General features: G+C 39.3%; 1 protein-coding gene across 1 annotated transcript in view; it reads left to right on the forward strand.

Moving 5' to 3' along the window:
• Positions 1–23,851, forward strand: part of LOC146332578 (protein kinase C-binding protein NELL1-like) — a 381,691-nt gene that overhangs the window by 90,732 nt on the left and 267,108 nt on the right. The window lies entirely within an intron of this gene.

Raw genomic sequence — 23,851 nt, forward strand, 5'->3', positions numbered from 1 at the left:
CAAACTCATGTTGTGATAAACTGTAATTACCCTTTAACATTTCACAATTTTTTCTGATTCTGAGTTTTAGAGTCAGAGAGGGGAGAAGCCTTTGGGTTGTTGCTCCTGTCTGCATGTCTGAGGCTGCTTTTATGTTTAAGCGATTATGCTAAGGACACATTATACCATGTTTACTATTGTATTCTCTCTGTTGGAGCTTTTTGTTTGAGAGAACGTGGGTGTCACAACAGCAGGCTTTGTATACTCATCAGTGACAAGCTTTACTTATGGATAAGCTGAATAACTGAATAACAATCACACCTCATTTACAATTTTTTACACTTTAGTGTCAAGTCAGAGGCTCACAGAGGATTTGCGTCAGTCATGCCTCACTTTACTCAGGTGGTTCGACTTCTGATGGGATTTTTTTTCCAAGGTCAAGGATGTGAAGACCCAGATTTATTGATACAGCTCCTGTAGCTGTGGTGAGGTGTCTGAGTCACTGCACTGATGGTGGAAAGTTTTCATTTAGCCAGTTGCCTGGAGTGAAGCAGCTGTCTAATACAGCGTGAGAGTAAAATGTAAACATCCTGAGAGGAAATCTTACACATTTTTAAAATCTGCTGAGTATTTTTTTCCACTCTGGTTTCCCCCCTGATTTTTTAAATTTTTTTAACTTTCTTCCGATGTTCATACTGCAGTTTGACAGAGTGAAGATTGTGCAAAACAAACAAACAAAAAGCACGTGGAACCTGCACCCTTTGAGCCAACGAGATGCCAAATTTGATCCAAATTAGAGCCGCTATGTCCTTTGGCAATTTGAAATATAATGTCTAATTAAACCAATTAGCACAAAAAACGGTGCCAGGTTGCATCATCCCTCTGAGGTTTCCTCTAATATGTGCGTTTGGAATTACAAGCACTGGTTGAGAGTGTCTTCATCCAATCAGACTGCTTGTCTGAAACTACCTGTTGTCCGGTGACTGATGGAGGCTGGTGGACACTCAGCCTCAGTTAGAGCAGCAGATGCTCGAACAGCATGAAGACATGGTAATGAAGAGGCACTGACGTGGACTGAATTAACCAGACGCTTGGCTAACAGTGTAGTCGGATCTACATTATTCATCTCATTTGGCCCATAAATCATCAGGGACATCGATGTTTTAGGTGTAGTTATGGTTTAAACAAGCTGCTTTTGTCCCTGAAAGAGGGACCGTTATTGTTTCCATTAGGAAATAACTGCTACCAGCCGGTGTTGTATTTTTTCTATTTCATTGCCACCCTGAACACATTTGCACAAACCATAGTGCAGCTGTCTGTCTTTCACTTATAGTGTGAAGAATTGTTTTAAACATAGCTTTTAAATGTTTTAGCCCTCCCTGTTGCCTCTTTCATCCTCTTTCTCTCTTTCTGTCTCGTGGTGCTTGTGTTGAATGATGTCCTAATTAAGTCTTCAAAAAAGCTGATTATCAGTGTTGATGACTGCTCCAACGCAGAGTCTGATTCAATGCTGGGAAATGTTCAAGATTATGTTAAAAAAAATTGCATGAATTAGACTGACTTTTACATGCTCAACACACGAGCAGGTCTCATTAAGCTTGCATTTAAATACTTGAGTTTATCAACTGAAATGATTTTGATAACAGATAAATTGTTCAACTCATTTACCAGGCATAATGCCAAAAAATTCTCTAGCTTGAGTTTCTCTATTGTGAGCATTTTCAGCTTTTCTTTAGTTTTGTGTGACAGAAAATTGAAACACTTTTGGGTTTTGTACTGTTGATTGCACAAAACAAGCAATTTGGAGATGTCAGATTGGGCTGCCTTGCCTTGTTGTTTGACATTTGAATAATCAAGATGTTAACTGATGATGAAAATAATCATTAGCGGCAGCCGTACATGTGAGCAAAGAAAGCAGTTTGTTGATGATTAAATTGGGATTTGGTTTAGAAGTTTAAAGTTTGGTTAAGGTTATATCAAGGGTAAGGTTTTAGTTATGATTAAATACTGACAACTTTGATATTTAAATGGAAGATGCTATTTGCACCTGGGGTGGAATAGCTAATGTGGGTATTTGCACCCAGTGTTTAATAGGTAATATGGGTATTTAGCCTAGCATCCGATACAAATTTGATTATAGAGTACATTTAAAACCTAAAATAGTTGACCAAAGTGCTGTACAATCAAATATAAATAACATGAACAGGAACATGCAGCCCTCATAGTGAGTTAAAAGCCAAAGAATAAACTGTATTTTAAGACAGGATTTACAAACAGGAAGTGAAGGGGTCAGCATAACGTGCAACACTGACTAACTTATTCAAAAGTTTGGGGGCTGCAACTACAAACGCACAGTCTCTTCTGTGCTTCAGCCTTGATTGTGGGACCGCAAGGAGCGACTGATCAGCTGATCTGAGTGTAAGGCTGTGAAATAGCTATGTTGGAGATATGTTGGAGCTAGTGATAATTTATAAGTAAACAGTAAAATCTTTATATTATTCCTAAAGCATGCCTGGAGCCAGTGAAGGGAGGCCAGTATGGGAGACATTTGCTCACGCCTGGGTTTTACTTGTTAGAAGAAGAACTGCTGCCCTCCAGACCAACTGTGGACTTGAAAGAGAGACCTGACTAATACCAGCATAAAGTGCAATATGGTAGTCAAGTCCGGTCGTGATAAAAGCATGTAAAACCCATATACAAAAGATAAAAAGGACTTGACCTTAGATAAAAGCCTCAGCTGGAGAAGGCTAGATTTTTACCACAGAGTTTATCTGCTTGTTCGGTTTATAATCACTGATCAAGCCCAGATTTTGTCCCTCTGGGGCACAAAGGTCCATATGGCCACAGAGGAAAGCGCCCAGCTGTCTGTAGCTAACAATGCTATTCTCACCCCCACAGCACAAGACAAAACACGATCTCTTCCTAAACCTTTTCCTGCCCAAACCCAAAAATAAGAACTTTAACTTCTAACTGTAAACAATAAGTCATCTTGAATGTTAACACTGATATCTAATTTCACACTAAACTCACATCCTTTTCTCCCAGGACTGGACTCAAACCCCACTCTCTCAAGAGAGTCCTGAGCTAAACCCATTCATCCACTGCCTTTTATCAACCTTTTATCTCCAGAGGCTTTGTCGCTCTTTACAACTAAACTAAGAGGGTCTGCTGTGAATAGCCAAATAGCCTGAGAATACTTATTCTCACCTGGGTGCAAAAACAGTCCATACTTAAATTTCACACTCCCCGTTTATAACTGTCTGCTCGATCCATTTAGTTCATTGTGAGAAATAATGCATCTCTGTTCATGCTGCACATTATTTTCTATTCGTTTTTTCCCATTGTGCCCATTTTTTGCAGCTCCCACAATGCTGTTAACGCGTGGGTCGATGTCAGGAAGTGGACTGATGGCTCAGCGAGCCTCACAGCCTCCCGAAATTCATTAGATTCTTTTTCTACACGTCTGAAGCTCCTGTATTACAAAGATCAACATTATGTATGCTGAGTGATGCCTTGTAGAGCTGATGATGGCAGACCTGTTTCACTTTCATTTGGTTTCACAATCAAGTGTACAGTTCGACGCAGGTAATGAAATATTGTCTTTTTCATTACTCACTTGGCTAATGAAGGAGGGGAGACATCGAGAGCTCTCCACCTTAAAGATCTCATAATGATACGACTCGTACTGCTTTTGTGTCCAGCAGCCAGAAAATGACATTCTGCTTTGCTCATTAAAGAAACCAGTGAGCTGGAAGGTATGTTCTCTCTTTCTTTTTTTTTTCCTACCTGCTAAGCAGCTCATCAGCCCGGCCAAAACTATCATTAGGACAAGAACAAGGCTGTTAGACTGGAATGGAGCATTAGAATAATGATAGAGTTGCAATGAAGCTCAACTTCATCTCATAATACTGTTGCTTTCTGTCCATTGTTCTCACTTTTTTTTTTGTCATTCTCCACGAATCTTTTTCCATGTGTGGAGTGCAGGCTTTTGATATTCCACAATGCATCTTAATGGACAGAGGTGGTAAAAGTACAAACATTCTTTACTCAAGTAGAAGTACAGATGCCTCTGGCAGTCAGGAAGAATGAAACAGAACCTCACCTTTTCTCCACGAGAGACTCTCCCACTCTGTTTTGCATCTCATTTTCATCTTGTTACATCGTTCATTTTCATCTGTTTACCTCTTGTTCTGTTGTTTTTCGTCTTGTTATTTTCATTTTGCTGTCTATTATGATGTTTTGGTCTTGTTACATCATTTTTCTCTTTTGCATCGTTTTTGTTGTTTTGTCATTTTCATCTTGTTTTGTCTTTTATGTAGTTTTTCATCATTAAACCTTTATTTAGTTTTCACCTTATGTCTTTCTCACCTTGTTACAATGCTCGTTTTTGTCTCTTTATGTCTTGTTTTGTTGTTTTCATTGAGTCATTTTCATTTCACTTAAATGCAATTCTTGTCTTGTGTGTCTTGTGTGTTATTTTGTTTTTTATCTTGTTGTGTCTTCTACATAATTTTAGTCTTGTTTGTTTTTGTATTTCATCTTATTTTGTGTTTTGCGTTCTGCTGCGACCTCTGCATAATTTTCCTCGTTTTGTCTTTTACGTTGATTTTCATTTTTATATCTTTAATGTAATTTTTGTCTTTCTTTTGACGTCTTTTTTATATTGTTACATCGTTGTTATTTTTCTCTTATACCTCTTTTGTCTTGTTACATTGTTTTCATCTTGTGTCTTCTTTCATGTTATTTTCGTCTTATGTCTTTTTTGTCTTGTTATGTCCTTTACATCATTTTCATCTTGTTTATTCTTTTACGTTGTTTTTCATCATTACATCTTTTATTTAGTTTTTGTCTTATGTCTTTTTCATCTTGTCACGTTGTTCGTTTTCATCTCTTTATATCTTGTTTAAGTCATTTTTATTGCACTGTCTTAAACACAGTTTTTGTCTTGTTATGTTGTTTTGTCTTGTACATAATTTTTGTCTTGTCATGTCTTTTTATGTTGATTTTCATCTTGTTATGTCTTTTACGTAATTTTAGTCTTGCTATGTTGTTTTTGTCTTTGCATTGCTACATCTTTTGCATTATTTTTATCTTGTGTTTGTCTTTTAAATTGATTTTCATTTTCACATCTTTCATCTCATTTTTGTCTTTTGTTTACATATTTTTCATATTGTTACGCCCTTTATGTTAGTTTTGTCTTATATCTCTTTGGTCTTGTTATGTTGTTTTCATCTTATTCCATCTGTGTATGTATATGCACTGATGGATTAATCAAGGAATCATCTTTTCTATGCATTATTCTTCCATCCATTTACTTTTACTTCAAATGTATTAAAACTAAAGTAATGAGCCTGTTTTGAAAATGTAAGGATTAGAAACAACAGATATTTGTGTTAAAGTTTTAAAAGTAAAAAGTTGTCAGAAACATAAACACTCAAGTAACACACAGGTACCTGAAGTATATGTATATAGTTACTTCCCGCCTCTGCATATTTATATTATAAGACATAGTGATATGCATGGGCAGGTTGAAGTCATAGTGAAGCCATGCATGAAGAACTAGAAATGTTACTCCTAATGAGCGATCGAGGTGTAACGTTTTAATTTCCTGTGAAGGGCAGTGCCAGCGCTGCTCAGCAGAGCAGCAAGCATTCATTACTTCATTACCTGATCATTGACGCCACAGCGAAGAGGAGAGCGCTGTGCAAAGAATGATAATGAGTTGAAATCGGGTTAATAATGCCCCGCGATGCTGTCTGTAACCTTGACACCTTTGCCCTTTGTCCTTGGGTTCCAGATGCAGTTGGTATCTCAGTGACCGGAAGGCTCTTTTGTTTGACCGGGTGGTTGTATTGTCACAGCTGCGCGGGACACAGAGCGTGCTGAAAGCACAGAGGAAATTATATGTGGCCCTTGGGTCTCTAATCAATGGGGCAACTCCAGCAGAATAACCCACATTTAGATCAATGGGTGGCTGCAGCTCCAGTGCAGCAGCTCATACAGGCCTCTCAGTAATTACTCCTCCTGCCCCAGCGAGCCTAATGAAGGAAATTTTTAAATGTCAATGAGTGGTGGTGGAAAGTCTCTCTTTTTCTTTTTTTTTCTAAATTGATTTTCTGTAATGCGTCCTCATGCGAGTTAGGCAGCACAGACAAACCTCCACGATCTGACTGGGATTTTCAATCAGTGCACAAGCCTGCCGTTCCACTGATGCAACTGTTAACCCCAATTATTTTCCATCAGGTCGCACTTGTTACCTGAAATTGATTTATGGCGTGAAATGGTAAACTGATAATCACGGTATGAATGAATCTGGCACTAATCAACTCAGACTTGTTTTCTTTCCGCTGTTGTGTATATTGTCATGTATTTTCTCCTTTTGTTTGATTTTCTTTTTTTCCCTTTTCAGATATTCACTGTTCACTGATTGCACTTGGAAAAGACGGATGGGAAAATGTGGTGAGGGAGATCAGATCAGATAAACTCTGTTGCTTGACAGTGTTCAGATTTTAGGTTTAAAGGAGCAGCATGTAGGATTTAATGGCATATTGTGGTGTGCTTGCAGATTGCAAACACCTTGGTTTACCCTCCCCTTCCATACATGTAGCAGAATCTAGAGTGGCTGCAGAACTTGTAAATAGCAGTGTTTAGTTTGTCCTCTGAGGCTACTGTAGAAACATGGGACTGCATTTCGACTCCATAAATGGGGACCCACATCCTCTGTAGACCTAAACAGCTCATGTTAAGGTAACGACAATTCTTGGTGATTATGCATCATAAACATTAAATGAAGTATCTGCTATTCAGCCAATATTCCCCCTCATGGATCTTTTTAAATGACAGTGTTTTTGAACATGATAGCTTGTATTGAGTGCTGCAAACAGACACTGGTATCTTTTTGCATAGTTATTTCTGCACAGTATAGGTAAAGATACATTTAGGAGTTTCTCAAAAAAGTGTGAATTTCTTGTATTGTGACAAGTCTAGCGGGCAGGTAACCATAATGTGTGGACTGTCTACTTTGGCTGTTTTGAGTAAGGGGCAGGTGAAGTAAGGTTTATTTTGTCCCTGCTTCTTTTCGGTCCTGAGTCGTGCAAATTCATTTGTGCAGTCATTGAGTTCAACTTTTTTTCCTCCACCTTTTTCTGGAGATCTGCATTAAATGAGTGGAATAAAATAAGAATGACATTAAAAGTTTTGCACAACAGAATAGGGATACTTGGCTTAAGGATGTGCAACAAAGATACACAACTGGATTCAAATGCAGGACATGACAGTTTTGTTATATATGTTATGGACCAGCAGAGAACCAGGACACCCATTATTTTCTCAAATTAACTTTTCATTTCTTTACATTGCTGCTCTGCGTTAGCATTTTAATACTTTCATACTGTACCTGATTGTTTGCAAGAATTTCCTAAACATCTTGTTGTGTGATTGATGCAGCTCTAAACAACACAGGGCCCTAGGCAAGATTGTCTTTGGGGGCCCTTCTTACTTTGCCCAGATCTGTGAACTATGAAATAAAAATAAAAATCTTGTTCAACAGTACAAAAATACAAAAATGTTATTTGTTCTATGAGGACAACATGACAACCTTGTTGTTTTTGTCACAATGTACTACCACAATCTGGCAAGAACATTGCTGCAATCTATAAAGTGGTCATAATCCTTCCATGACATTCATACACAAAACACACAATTACAGTAAATGCGCCTTTGTTCAGTGTTCATTAAGGATTATGCCCTCAGATGTAAAATCAAAGGCCTCAGCAACATCCTCAAGGCAGGAATTCTTTCTATGAAAAATGAGGGTGATGCAGCTCTTCTGACGACACGCATTTTGGCAGAAAAACAAAACAACCTCGCTGACACTTAACAGCATTATGCAATTCAAAATAATCTAAAATGACAAAAAAGCTCACACAGTGCATAAACAAATCAATACTATTGACGTTAGATGTGAATGAGTATGTACACCAGCAACACAAAAGAAACTAGGCTAACATGTAAAGAGCAAATCTGTAAATCCTTCAGTGAGATGATTTGCCAATTGCCTTGAGTGCACAAACGGAATATTTCCCAGTGAAAGGAAAAGAGCTTTCCGATGTCCTTTATGTGGAACTGCCAGAATGACTAGAGGGATTTATTTATGCTTAATGGGATCTCAACTACCCGTGATATCCTGTAAATACCCAAATACAATGTGTGAGAAACTTGTGGCCAAATTTGACAAATAATAAAAAGAGATTCCAATTTGATTAGTTTAGCTACGATGCTGCAGAAAAGCCACAGCTGCACAAAAAGTTGCATCACTGCGATTGTTTGATGATAAAAGCTCAGAGACGGGCACAAACGCATCAAAAAGTATCACGTTACGAATTACAATACTTGCATATTAAATGTATTTAAATAAAATACACAAAATTTGTAATTTGAAAATGCAAATATTTATACATTTTAGATAGCTTCAATATGGCTCTGAATTCAGGGTTACATGCTTGATGGTTTCAGCCATTTATTATTAGGTGGCAACTTCTATTGACTGTAGTAACAATGGCAGGAGCAGCAAAAAGAGCAAAGGGAGGCATGAGTCAAACACAGGACTTTTACACAGGAGATTGAGTTTGTGTCCGGCGTGACACCAAAACACTGACTTATTTAAAGTTTTAGTTACTTCAGTTACTGTTATGAAATGTTAAATACTTATCTTAACCTAAACCATGATCTTTTCCTAAACCTGACCAAACTGCAACGTTAACCGTGTGTTTAACATGACATGACTTATGTCATGTGACTTGCATCAAGTACTTAAGGTCTGGTACACGTGTTCCTGGTACTGTCCAATGGTCACACACGTCGTTTTGGGAGTTGGTCATTGACCTGTTCTGTTGTTAAGGTATGAAGACATGTTGGTGGTTTCTAACTAGTCAGCATTCACTAGTTCTAGAGTGCATGTATTTGCTAATTGCTCTTTTTTCTTTTTACCGTTTTATTGTAGTATCATTAAATGAGCAATGCAATATGTGGTTACAAATGTATATTTGAGCTTGGGCATAAAAATGTGTCTCACTTGGGGTCACACGTCTATAGTTGAGTCAGTAGAGCATCCGCCCCCTGTACTGAAGCTGTTGGTCCTCTGCAGCAGCTGCTGGTTCGACTCCCGCCTGTGGCCCATTTGCTGTGTGACATGCCCTCTCTTTCCACCTCCTTTCCTGTCATATCTTCAGCTGTCCCTGTCTAAATTAAGTCAAAAACCAACAAAAAATAATGTGTCTTACTTGAGGAAAAAATGTCATATTCAATAATGTGTTTCAGTTACACAAAAACAAGCTCTGAAAGATTTTGTTGCAAATTGCATCATATCCTTTTTTCTGCAAAGCAAAATACAAATTACAGAATACTCAAAGTAATTAAATACATGCATTAAATTGAAGTACTGCCCATCTCTATAAATGTCAGATATAGAGACAAAATTAACTCCAAAAGTTTTATGTCAGTTCAAGTCAGCTGCAGTTTAATTGCTAATTTATTCCTTTATTCCTCAATTCCTTCATGAATCATCCCATGACACATACCAGAATCCTGACTTCTGCTTTCTCTCTTCAATTTCTGTTTTTTCTTTTCTTTTGACAGCAGTAGGGGAATGCGATATGGAGGCACCATCATATCATCACCACCCCCCACCCTTTTTTAAAACCATCTTATCGTACATTAGCAGCGTAATAATTGAGTGAATAGTTGCCGCAGCTCCTGTGCCAATCAAATCATCCATCCACTGACATGATGTATTCATTGACATGAGGTCCCCCTGGGTCAGACAGATGTTGATTGGCTTGATGTGATCTATAATTGAAGAGAGGGCCTCCTGTAGTGGGACCCTATGCAGATGGCGGATTCAGCATATAGGGCAGGCTGGTGCTGGATGAATGTATCCACATGCCCGGGTCGTGATCTGTGAGACAAACTCTGTCAGCATTCTGCCGTCATTAGCCGGAGTCTCAGCCTCCATCATCCTGCTGCTCAAGTATTTGACTTTGTTTTAAGGAGCAGATTTGAGAAAGTTAGTCTTCCCCAATGGCTTTCTTGTGTCTCGGGTTCACCGTCGCCTTGTGTGCGAGGTGTGATTGAGTGTGTCATTACTGTAGCCTCCCTGCGTCGAGCTCAGCGGGGTCCAACTCACCTCATGCAGGCAGGCGCCCTCAGCCCGGGCCCCAGGTGGCAGCGAGGAGGAGGAGGAGGAGGAGGAGGAGGACGGGAGGAGCTCCCTGCGCCAAGGAGACCCAGGGGACACACATACAAGCATACTTACACACCCCTCCATCTCCTGTTTTTTTTCCCCCAAGAATATATCTGCAGCTACAGTAGTCGTGTCTTATCAGAAAAGGACAGGAGCTTCTATCAACAGATAAGGTCATTGTCGAGGTGAAGTAATTACAGATATCTGAGACAGAGAGGAAGCAGGCGTGCAGTTCCTTTGGGAATTGGATGACAAAGCCAGATTAGACTCTATCTTCATCTACATACTGTAGGTAAAACCAGTCCTATCTGCTGCACCAAGCTTGAGGTAAAAGAATTTGGGTCATTTTATCCATTAAACGTGATACATCTGCCATCTTATTAGGATATGCTCTAGTTTCAGGCGATAGTTTCCTCGTCTTTTTCAGCGTGGATGCTCTAGTTCTTTTCGGTTACTTTTACTTTTTCTGCTTTTGGATTCTTTGGCATCACGCGTCTGCAAGATGTTTAAAAAACATGTTTTAAAAAAAAAAAGAAGTCTCATCTTGCTCACATTTCATCCATTAGGGATTTTTGGGTCTTTCATTTCTGCTGCAAGACGACTTAGACGGGATTTAACAATGAATGGGAGTATTGACTCAAGTTGCAGGCCCGCCATATCACAGCATAATGCCGATGTCTCTCAACCACTGTGGGTGGCAGAGCTCCAGTTTGAGTCGAGCTGGTACAGTTCCATTCATTTGCAGCACTTAAGAAGCATGAGAGAAACTGACAGATGCCCTTTTAGAAGTAGATGCCGCAGAGCTGCGGTGACAGCTGCCTGAATATACAGTAGTGCCTCTGCTGAAGTCAAGAAAAGTCAAGGGTTAGAAGGAACACCAGTACAACATTATTCAACTTTCACAACACAATTCATCAAGTTTACACCACTGAGGAGCAGGGCAGCAACTATTATTTTTGTTTTTGATTAATCTTGCACTTACATTCTTGACTAATCACTTATATAAGATGTCAGAGAATGATTAAAAACACATAAATTCCTAAAGCCCACACACATTCAGTTGACTATTGCATAAGACAAAGAAAAAGTACATTTTCACAGTCGAGAAGCTTTAACTAGGTCATGTTGTAGGTCATTTTTGCTTGAGAAATTACATAAATGATTAATCAATTATCTGAATAGTTGCTAATTTATATTCTGTCAGTCGACAAATAGATTGATTGACTAATCATTTTAGCTCTCCTGGCAAGCTCTGCTGCAACCCCAGCTTGAATATATTATTTTAAAAAAAAATCAGCTTGGTAGCCTCTGCATAAATGTAGATCTAACAGAGTTCTAATAGTAGAGATTGACGAGGCTTATTTATTTAGCTTCTCGTGTCTGTTGCATCAGTCCATAGGGCCTAAGAACATCCTCTCAACTGAAAAGTGTGTTTTCTTCTTATGTTTATGTCGCCTAAAATGTCTGACCTTCACTATTCTGACTATCTGCACAATGTTTATTACTGTAGAAGTGTTAACACATTCCTCTTCTGAAGGGGGAGAATGAAACTGAGATTCAAACATATCTAGAAAACTAGATTTGGTACATAAGAAAATTTGAAAGGTAATTGCTGATTACAGATGCAGGCAAAGACACCTGAAACCTCCAGTGCATAGCGAACTTTTCAGTACAGAAAGCGAGAGTTAGCATTAGCTGTGTCAACCACCGACAAAGTAATAAACAATATAAACAAACAAAAGATACTCATCTGAGTGAGAATCCAACTGATGTATCCACTAATGTTCATGCTAGCCATCTTGAAACTCACTGCTCTGTCACTGGTCACCCCAGTACAAACAGCTGTGGTGGGCGGGGCGTGCGAAATTCTCAGTGTGGGGAGAAAAAGTACATGAAGATCCTGCACACACCACGCTGTGATAATGGGGATTTGTAGGAGTCTTGATACAGTTTCATTACATACAGTACATCTGGCCTGCTACCTACAGATGGCTGCAGGGATTTAATTAAATGAAGGAGACGGTTTTCACACAGTATTACCCAGCTGTGAACATATGTGTATACATGCACATACTGTAAGGATCATCCATATTAATTCTATAGATATGCAGACTGCTAAACTGATGTTCCTGCTTTAACTACAACAAACGTATTATTTTTTGTGATCAATTATTTCTGTTTTATATTATAGGTGGGAGAGGCAACAATACAGTCACAAATGTGGTAAAATGAAAAGCAGGACAAAAAATTTAATGCAAGTTTCTTTGCCCCCCTCATTTCCTCGTTTCCTGTCCTCCAACCCACTCCAGCTCCACCCTCTAAACTGAGGCATGGTGAAACCAAAGTAGCGTAGCTGCCAGTATTAGTTACTTACTTAAATATAACAATTATTGTATAACAATTATTATCCTTATCAGCATCATTACTGTTAGTTGCAGCCCTAAGAGAAGATGTGCGTGGACAATAACAAATCAAACCATACAAAAAAGGAAGAAAATTATATAAAAAGAAAAACAACAACCAAATTTAAGAATGAATAAAATAAGTAATAATAATATCAATAATTATGTTCTTTCTGTTTCATTCGTTGCCGGTCAGGAATCCAAAATCCAATGATCGTTATAAATGTAAACCAGCAGCATTCAAACAAAAAAGAATTAAATATTTATGCCAATTTCCACCATCATCCATGATATCTAGAGAAATAGCCATAAGTATGCACAAATGCAGTATACATACAAGGTCACCAAAGGAAATACAAAACATATAGTGTACATAATATTTGTATAACATCCCAAGTTGATAAACAAGCAGAAAATACATAAAATAACTAAGAAATTAAGATAACCACAGATAGTTACAACAAAGCACTGATCTTTTCTTGAGTCTTTGTCCAGCAAATAACATTCTGTGTTTTAGCATAATATAATCATGCCATCATGCTGTTTAAAGCTCATAGCTGTGCAGTGTCTCAGTAAGAAGAGAGGCAGTGCACGAGGTTAAACTTTAATTTTCGATGCTGATTTAAATGCATCTGCTGGTTGGAGAGCATTAATTAAATTGTCTTTCTGATGCTTTAGCATTATTCCATCATTGCTGTGAATTTGCTCCAAGTATTTAGTTTTCTCTTGTCGACAAAATCAGCCAAATGGCAACAGAATGACTTTGCTCCAGAAACTGGGATGGCCCCGGATGTTTTCTCAAAAGCCTCGCATCTTTTACGTTTTTAAAATGACATTGTACCAGTAATTTCTCTCTCTGACTGCACTGCGTGTCAGTGTGCAGTACCGGAGTCTAACAGAGAGGCAGTAATACGCCGCCAACGGGCACGTAGCCTCCGTAGCCTCCCCAGAAGAAGAAGTATTTCATCCACAATTTTTAAAAAAGCCACCGGCGTCACCGTCCACAGAAAGCAGTACATCAACAGCAGCAACAGGAGCCGCCAGTAAACCACAGACAGGAGATATTTCAGGTGAAAGTGCAGGTGTAACACTAATATAACACATAATCAGAGCCTGCGGCCCTGTACGCACACTACGCAAGTCGCGTAGGGCCTTATGAGGCACGCAAGGCCGCACCTGCCCCTCGTGTCGAAGCATGTGTCAATGTTTACAACTTTAATGAGAGGATGAAGCAGACCTAAAGACGAAATAACATCCAGAGAGTGAACAGAGTGAACAGTAATCAGGTAAACTTGTGTTTCCTCCTCTATAAGTTTGATCTCATTCATTCACAGTGACGTTCAGTTGATGCTCCTCCCTCTGTCTGTCTGATGTTAGCTGATCTGCGGTCTGTCTGTCTGATGTTAGCTGATCTGCGGTCTGTCTGTCTGATGTTAGCTGATCTGCGGTCTGTTTGATGTTAGCTGATCTGCGGTGTGTCTGTCTGTCTGTGTCCTGCTCACAGACCCATCCAGAGCTGCTCTGTGACTTTGTGTCTGACACAAGGAGTCACAAAATGAAATAAAACTATTTATCACGTTTAATCAGCGCCAACGTGCAGCAGCGTTTATAATCTGTAACTTAGAGAAGCTAACCGCGTCGCGCGTGAACACGTGTTCATATGCGCGTGCACAATTTCCTGCAGCAGCCTCTATGGAGACTGTCTGTCTGTCTGTCCGTCCAGACAATATGTGAACGAGATGTGACTCCTCTCAGGACACCAGCAGTGTAAAAAGTATTCTGATCCTTTATTGAAGCAAAAGTACTAATATCACACTGTAAAAATACAAGTAAAGTCCTGCATTCACTAAACCATCATGAAGTAAAAGTATGGAAATATAATTGGATAAATGTACTTAAAAGTATTCATGTTCTAGTAAAATGTTTCCTGACAGTGTTATTATGTCTGATGTTTCTGGATTAATATTATTGCATTAATGTTACTTCTGTTCACTGCTGTAGATGTTTAAAGTTGAGCTCATTTTAAATAAGTTATAGGCTGCTGTTGGCTGGTTTAATCTACAGCAATGCATCATGGTCTATAAGACCATTTAATGTCTGTAGCATCACTGTCCTGTGAAAACCACGTATCTCTAAAAGTCAGGAAAGCCATTTTTCAGCTTTGTGGATTAAAATGTTCAATATTTGCCTCTGGGATGTAGTGTAGAAACATAATGCTGGAATAACGTTATTGTTATTTGGAATTAAAGTACAAAATTAGTACAGTACTTGATGTAAATGTACTTAGTTGGCATCACTAACAGGTGTGAATTTATGTGCATTAATATGTTCTCCAGTGCTTTTTGTCAACTTTAAATTCTTAAGACATTTCAGTAGCCGTGGAGGAAAAAAAAAGTTATTTTGCTGCACATGGAAGCAAGATAAAAAAAATGTTACAAAAAAAAAAGACATTACACATTTCACATATAAAAGCAGCACTTAGGAAGGCTAAGGAAGACTTTCTGTAGCATTTTCCACACTATATTTATTGCTTTTTTCAATAAATAATAATAACAATAACAACAACAACAAATTAATTGAACCAAGTAAGCTGACAAACAAAAATATGGAAAAATGAATACTATATTACAAAGAGAAAAACAAATGTACATCAATAAAATGAATACAAATTGGTCCAATTAACTTTTATTCGTTCAGAAATCCTCCATATATTAACATGACAGTCAAATTAATTTGGCAAATAAGGCATTAGAATGTTAAATCTTTATTTTCTCACTCCAATTCTACTAGTTCGGTGTTTTGTAAGAGTAAAAAATGTAAACAACAGAGACAGGGGACAACACAAATACTCAAAAGCATACAAGGACAGACCACAAGATACACAGAGAAAAAACGCAAAATGTTCTTGAGTTTCCAGCTGCTATCTAATGGCTAAAAGCACCACGCACAAAATGTACTATACGTCCATTCGTTTTTATAATCATGTTTGGTGTATTGTTGTGTTTATAGCAGCATCTCGTATGCACTTTGTGCTTTTGTGTGTGTATATGTGATGCATTGTAGCATAACACATGATGCACTCAGCCCAACATTTCACATGCATGCATTGTGTGTGGCTATAATGCTCGCAAAGGCCTCTATACTGCATGGCACTTTTGCCAGTTCTGTCAGAGAGACGTTTCCAAGGGATGTAATTATACACAAACATTCCCCTCTGATGTCAGCCTTGTTCGCCATCTCTCATGAAGGTGGAGGCGAGCTGTGTTACTGACTTGCAAATATATGAAGCTTTTTCTGTTAAATGCATAAAGTTTTGCTCCCTGGTCACAGATGTCTCTGAGCGAGGATATGTCTACTGTAATGCAAATGATTCAGGTCCGTAACTGTGCGTACAGTAGGATGGCACAGTTAGAAATACAACAAAGGAATATGTTAGCATAAGGAAAGTGCTGATCAGTATGGCGCTCCCCGTTCAGCCGAAATTCACATGTAAATGAGGCGGAATTTATATCCAATCCTAGTAAATGGACTGTAACTGAGAATCAGCCCAATTATTATGACCGCATTAGAATTAGTAAGGCATAATTTGTATTCACAAAGGAAAGGTTGTCTCATGGTAATTCTTGTATTTTGTTCACAGTATATCTCCACTTTATTCCCGTTCCCGTTTTGTACCCAGTGTACAGTATTTTGTGCTTTCAGATTGTGTGGCACATCACTCAAAGGCGGTATCATGAATGTCAAGGCTCAGCTGGCTCAGCTGAAAGACCACATGATGTAAGCATTAGCTGTGAGCACCTAAGTAAACAGAAGTGAAGTGCAGTGTATTTTTACAGTCTTGTGTCACATGGAGTGTCTCAATGGGCTTTGCAGACGCGCAACAAGAAGTTTCAGATGCATTCTGAGCTCTTTAAGAGGACAAACATAATTCCCCTCAAAACACTGGGATTAAAAGAGAAGGATGACGCATAATTCAAGTAGATTCAAGCAACTGTCTTGTCGAAATGATGTTTATACCCTAGCAAACAGTGTGGAGAAAACATGATTCTTGTGCGGATTATGTTCCCTGGCACCATTTTTTCCCCTGGTTCACATGGTGCGTTATTGTGCGACACAGAGCGGGGTTGGTCAATGTCGGTACGTGGTTATTGTGGATGTGCAAAATTCAGGACCTAAATTGAGCAAGTGATGAGGCTTATATGCTATAAAAACACCTTGGGGAAAAGACCAAGGTTTGGTAAAGGTTAAAAACTTGCAATTACAGTATAAGCGACGACATGTTGACTTTTTTTTAATATTGAATACAGACACTGATCTTTTTCTAACCTTACCTTAATACAGCATGAATTGAATGGTTGAATGGTTCCAATAGTAATGCTGTAAATACTATTAATAGAAAACCAACAAAGGGGTCCATTGATGATGTCTAATAAGACTTTCAGGCAGGTGTAGGATCAGGGTTTAGAGGGCAGAGGCAGTTGAAGCTCAGAAGTGGTTATTTTGTCTGATGTTGAAATGCCGCCTGTATCGGTTGGGTTGTGACAGCTCCAGCTTTTGGACCCAGCTCAGAGTGGATAAAATATAAAGTACTGGTTAATCCCTGAATCTAACAAGCCTATTAAAACACTTTTTTCATTTTAGCATGGAGTCTCTTGAATGCTTTATCAGATCTTTTACCTTTTCTCTCTATTTTTACACGGAGCAATAAAGTACAACACATTCAGGCTGTCATTTTCTCACACAGCAAATATGTTTTTAATCTGGTTCAATTTGACTTTTGTCTTTGAATATCAGTCTGTGCTTTAGTTCATAAGAGCTTGTTGAGCTTTAGTTCTTAAATATATTATTTCAGTTGTTAAGTATAATGCTACTTTGAAATGTGCATAATCCAAATCAGTTTGAGAGAGGATTTAAAAGGTTTCAGATTTCTTGAGCAGATTCTGCACTGGATTCAGATTTGATAAAGTGCCAGTGAACCCCAACCCCAGTGCTCAATTCTTTTTCAGCATGCAGGACACTCTTTTTTTAGCTTCTTGCCCAACCTACCACGGTAACCAGTAATCTCCCAGCAGCCCTCAGTGGTATTAGTCTTCCCAGCCTGTGCTTTTGGCAGTGGATAAATGGAGAGCTTTGAGAATTCTGTCCCACGGTGAGGCGAGTGACTCAAAAGGGACTTTGACTCCCAGTTTCTGACTTCATCTCTCTGGCGGAGGAAAGACACAAACATGACAGAAAGTGTCTCGAGCTCGACTAGTGGAAAATTGGAAGTGGTCTGTGGTTTAGTGTGGCTGACAGATATTGGCAGAGCAAATAATGAAGGCTGTGATTGAGATTGTTCTTTTGAAGGGGAGCTATGAAGGCTGCCTAAGACCTAAATATTGCGTCTCACTTTTGAAGATAAAAGCTGTTAGTTTGGGAATTTTCTAACATGTAATCCTTAAGTTAGACGGACACCGCTTTTGATAGCATTTGTGGCTTTATTGGGTGTTTATTGAGTCTTTTTTTTAATGTCTTTCCTCTTATCAGGGGCTTAAAGACAAACTTGGGAAACAGCCAGCCTGTAGCTGAAATCCTGACTGCCCAAGATTAAATGTAGTTTATTCAATTCAGTCAGTAAATCGGTGGAAACGAGGTGGCCTGGCAGCTTATTGAAGTGGACTGTCAACAAAATATGTGTTATGTAGTAAGATGTGGATTTATACAGTCTCCGGCACACAGCTCTAGTTGGCCATAATGCAGCACTTTCCCCATCTCAGGGTTTTCTCTCTGCTCCAGCCTCGTCATTCACATGAATGATGGGCGAGTCGCTCCACGCCTCCCCGGCTCTTTCTTCTGTATCGAGATGTGGGTCTCTCTCACTCACATCCACATACACACAGATGCTGCTAAAGGTTAAGAGGAGCAGTGTAAATGTGGAGCAGTGCTGCCCTATTTTACTGGTTATGGATGAAGTGATGGGTCTGGTTCATCTGGCTTCACTGTATCATGTATTCCCTGCAAGCCTCTCCACGTCCAACAAGCTTATATTGATTAGCATTCCCTTTCTGCTTTGCAGTAGATGTTGGGGGGGACTTGGCAAAGCAGAGTACCACGGCTAATCCCACATTAAAGTTATAATCCTTATTTCGGCCCTGGTGGATTTGGTGACTTCCATGGTTAGTGGTTGTGACAACAACTGTGGTTAAATACTACATGTCCCAGAATTCTAGGGGCACCAAACACTCATTGAGCAGTTATTTTGTCAGAAGTACCACAGAAGCGCAACCGGTGCATCTGTTTAAAGAGCGGCCAAACAAACTCAAGTTGTGTTAATAAAGACGTCAGTCAGTGATTGACCTTGTTCCATCATGCTGAGATTTGATTTCATTTTGCACACGGCACACCTGGTTTTTGCACCTGACAGTTGGACATGGTGAAGCGGTAACCTTGGTGAAGCCACCTGCAGCTCTTCATCTAACAGCACGGTGTGGCTGCTATTTCATGTTCCTTTAGTGGCTATTTCCACCAAAGCATTACTCCTTTTGTTTTTTGTTTTTTTTCTGAAAATGTCCATCTAGGAGCGCTTGAGAGTCCTTCAGAGGTGCAGCATTTTTTAGCTGAGACTTAAATAATTTAAATATTTTGTTGAGTTTTGTGTTTCTACCACAAACATGAACATGAAAAATGACTTCGCCTGGGAAAAACAGGCTTGTTTCATTGTATTTGAAGGAAAATCTGACCTGGCGGCAGAAAGACTTAATAGTCAATCTTATCGCAGATTGTCTTGTTTGCTTATTTAGGCTGCATAGAGGCACCATTATTAAATCAAGACTGTTTCATAACCAAGCTGGTTATCAACAAATACTTAATGTAAAAATGTTGGCACACGGTTAGCTCTGGGTGAAGGGGAGGCTGAAGCACCGAGAGGAAGAGGATGGACCCGTTGACCCATGGCGCACAAAATCTTGCTTCAAGCATTATTTTCATAATTGATGATGTGGCAGTCAGTGAACGTCTTCTGGTCCAGACATGGGTACTCAGAGACCAGTAGTGTTATTTTCTCCCTGTTTGCTAACATTGTTCAGTACTCGTGTACGTGTAGGATGTGCCCGGTGGTCTTTGTGCTGTATGTCCCGCCCCTCCTCCACTGGGATTGGACAGCTGATAGGGATGAGTGAAGTGGCGCACCCAAGTGTTGACCAGAAAAAATACACCGCCTTTGAACAGTGTTGTCCAATTTCTATCTTTCAACTTGCCAGAAACTTGAGTGCAGAGGCAGATGGGTTGTTTAGTTGAGTATGTTAATCTAGCCTGCCTGACTCATTATTCCTTTATTTTATTGAGGTTGGGGCAAGTTGGACTCCACGGCCACGACCATGGCTCTGATATACCACCAGCCTAACTGTGATACTGATAAATCCACGGTGCTCTCCGTGGTGCTGAAGTAGCAGAAGGATTTGTAATTGCTTTTTCTGTCACTTTCATCTTGGATCTATAATAATCTCTAACCTATATACTATAAATATTCACTTTTATACTGTGTTGTAGCCTGCAGGGTACACTTAACAAAGTAGTGTCACCTTCGTGATGAAAGCGACAGGTAGCAACGTGCAGTCACAGGGGTGTGAGAGGATCATAGAGACACACTGCTGCCTGTAGTATTCCTATAATATTTCTATGATCATTTAGTAGCATCCGTGCTACTGAAAATACATCCCCAGACAAAGCCACCTCTGTAAAAAAAAAAAAATAAATAAATAAATATATATATATATATATATATTTTAGGGGAGATAAAAGCAGATATGGTGGTGTGGGGGCAGGGGGCAGGGGGGCGCTCCCACTGGGCCACCCACTCTTTTAAAAATGAACAAATTATCACCAACCTACTGTGTGCATGGCTAGATACAATCATGTGAGAAAATATTTTTTAAATTTGAGGTTTATTTTGAGAAAAATGTTCCCTAGGCTATAAACTGCAGCTATTTCCCATTGAATCCTGCACCATGATGATAGAAGAGCACTGTATACAGTATGTTGATTGGCCTGTGTCCTCTATAATTAGCTGTTGATGGCTGCAGCCTGTGGTGTCAGACCATGCAAATATGCCCGTGAGCACACCGCTGTTCTAATTGACGCTGGCGCTCTCCGATGTTTCCTGTGTGGAAGTCTCAGTTGCCGTCGCCGCCGCTGCTGCCGACAAAAGAGGAGAGGTGAGGAAAGCAAAGACTGAAAGGTTCGGGGGGGGGGAGACAAAACAGAGTATAATCACATGACCTCTACTTTCCGCACCGCAGTGACAGCTCGCCCAGCAGGTGGGAAAATCAGACAGCTATAGCACGAACAATGAGGCACTGCAGCACTTACACACCATTTTATGTGCTGTCTTTATCTGTATGATGCTCTCTGTATATCTGGATGTTTCTTTGTTGTACTGGCTGCGAAAACACATCCTTTTTTTAAGACAATGAATCAAAATCAGCATGAAAAATCGCATTTGCGCACAGGACAAGATATTTGCATATTTTTTAAATTAACAAACATCTACTTAAAAACATAAATTAAAGGAATAAAAGAGCATTAGTTAGAAAATGCATGCATATAAATAACACATCATTACATAATTACTAATTTGTGGTATTTTTTTCTCTTTTGTAAGCATTTACTGGACACATTCATTTTCTCACTGTAGGAAAATGCATGTTTTTACTTTGATATATGGATCTTCCAAATTGCACATCATTTAAAAGTTATATCTCTCATAGTTTGACAGTGGTAACCTGATATTTTGACATACACACGTGCAGAATAGGCACGGCTAGAGGCTGATAGTCTTCAAAATTAATGTCTCATTTGATCACGATTGCATACAAATGTCTCCGAATTTACTGGGACAGTTTATCAATGTTAAAGTTACAGACACACGACATGTAAACCTGAACTACAGCACCAGTGTGTAGGATTTAGTAGCAAAAAAGTGTAGTGGCTGCAAAATGTGGTGGTGCAACATGGCAGCCTGCATGGAAGAGGACCTGCGCCCTCTGTAGATATAAACAGCTCATTCTAAGGTGACAAAAACACAATGCTTCTTATTCTCATACGCTAACGAAAACACACTGTATTTCTCCCATATTCTCCGTATAGCCCCTTAAATCTTACACACTGGACTGTTAAACAGCATTAAATCATTTTTTGACGAGCTTATAGTACACATGCAGCAACAAAAAACATATAGGCATAAAGGAACCCCTGTGGAGCGCATTTTCTTGCCATCTGTCAAATGTAATGTAATATCGACAGGCATTGTGGTCATGATTTAATGCCTTTCCTCATGCTGGGCAGGTAGCTTGTGTTAATGCACCATGGCTCTATAGGTGGGTTGGTGAGAGCTTTTAGTAGTCAACTATAGTAACAGGCAAATCAAAACCCAAAGCTGACAAAACCTTTGAAAACTTCAGAGCTGCAGGGATCTGCAGCACTAGCTATCTTTTCACATTGCCGGTAGTCATTTCACTCAGTGTTAATAACAAAAATACTCTGTAATGGAAATGTTAGATTCAGCTAAAAGCATGAAAATGACTGTGATTTACAATAAGTACAGGGGACTGGTATGGTCATATCAAAGGACTGATCACCTGTCCAGCTGTGGACCTGTCAGGCTCACATATAGCACTTCCTTTCTTCTGCTCTATTTTGAAAACCACCCCCACCACTTTATTTCCTCTTCATGTAATGAGTACTTAGCATTGTGTTAAGGACTGGGTATCGTTGAGAAGATTACGATATTAGGACCAACACCATTACCCTTAAAGTGTTAGCAACACTATAAGACCAATCCTTTGACCAACCTTTCTCCTTTCCTGTTTCCTGTAGTTAGATATGCTATGAGCTGATCTTGTCTATGTTGAAATATAATACTGAATATTGTTGCTGGGGAACTTTGAAAAGTGACATATACAATATATAGTCACATCTTAAGTTAGCTAATCGTAGCAGAGCATTAAGTAACAAGCCAACTAATCTCCATCAGTTGTTAGCCAGCTAGTTACATCTGAAAGCTAATGTTAGCAAAACACCGTTTTGCTAGCATTAGCTAACTTAAGATGTGGGTTTGTGGGAAACATCTTTTAACAATCTTCAAAATTAGATTTTCTTCTCAATATAGACGTGCCTAACACACCATAACTTAGTACAGGAAACAGGAATGGAGAGTGATGACCGAGGTACCGCTGGGTATCAAGCTTGGCCAACTGTTATTGGAGCACAGAGCAAAAGGGGGTGGGATTTAAGAAGGGTCATTAGATCTTCTTTTGATACCATTTTTCTACTTTATTTGATACCCATCATGTGAATGGAAGCATCCCTGAAATAACCCTTCCACATTATGTGCATTTATTTTTATGAAGTGTCTATTTGCACCTGGGTGAGAATAGGCACACAGCATCTATTCAGGTGTTCACACGTCTCTCCTGTAGTTTATCTATAAAGAGCGACTATGTCATAGTGCAAAGCCACTTGGTTAGGTCTAAGCAAAAAATCTACTTGATTACATTTAGGAAAAGATCATAGTTTGTGTCTGACATGTAGGTGTAAATAGCCACACTGGCTATTTGGACACCTGGGTGCTTGCTCTTGTCATGCCTATATACACCTGAGTGTAAATAGATAGCACTCAACTTCACCACACCACAGACTGTATTGGTTGTAGCTGCTGTAAGCAGTAAGCCAATCACACATTGCATTGAATCAAAGAACATTTCCAGTGACTGGCTGCAAACTAAACCATAAAAATAGTCATTTTTCTAGATCTGTGTGCAAAAAGCATTAAATGCAGGTATAATTTGACTGGAGAAGTTTTGATACCGCGTGGTACTTCTTTATTTTAGTCAATACCCAGAACTAATTGTGATGGTTACTTACTATGTGTACTTTCTTGTGTAGTACAGTGAACTGTTGCAAGTCATTGTTGCAATTCCTAAGCCAGTGATCAAAACACGTAATGCCCTTTCAGTGAAGCTGAAACTGAGAACAAGAGAGAAATCAGTTTGCTACTCTGAGTGCGTCTCTGCATGGGCTCATAGTGAGAGGAGGAGGCGGCGGAGGAAAAAAAAAAAAGAAAACCTGACAAATTGTTCTCTGACATCCTCACAGAGGCCCATCAGAGCTCGCCGGCATCGTTAAGCCCACCTCAGTGCAGGAAAAAATGATGCTGAATGACGCCGAGGATGTTTGCCTTGATAATGCCAAAGCC

This window comes from Lutjanus erythropterus, chromosome 1 (assembly GCF_056507025.1).
Source record: "Lutjanus erythropterus isolate fLutEry1 chromosome 1, fLutEry1.hap2, whole genome shotgun sequence".
NCBI lineage: Eukaryota > Metazoa > Chordata > Actinopteri > Lutjaniformes > Lutjanidae > Lutjanus > Lutjanus erythropterus.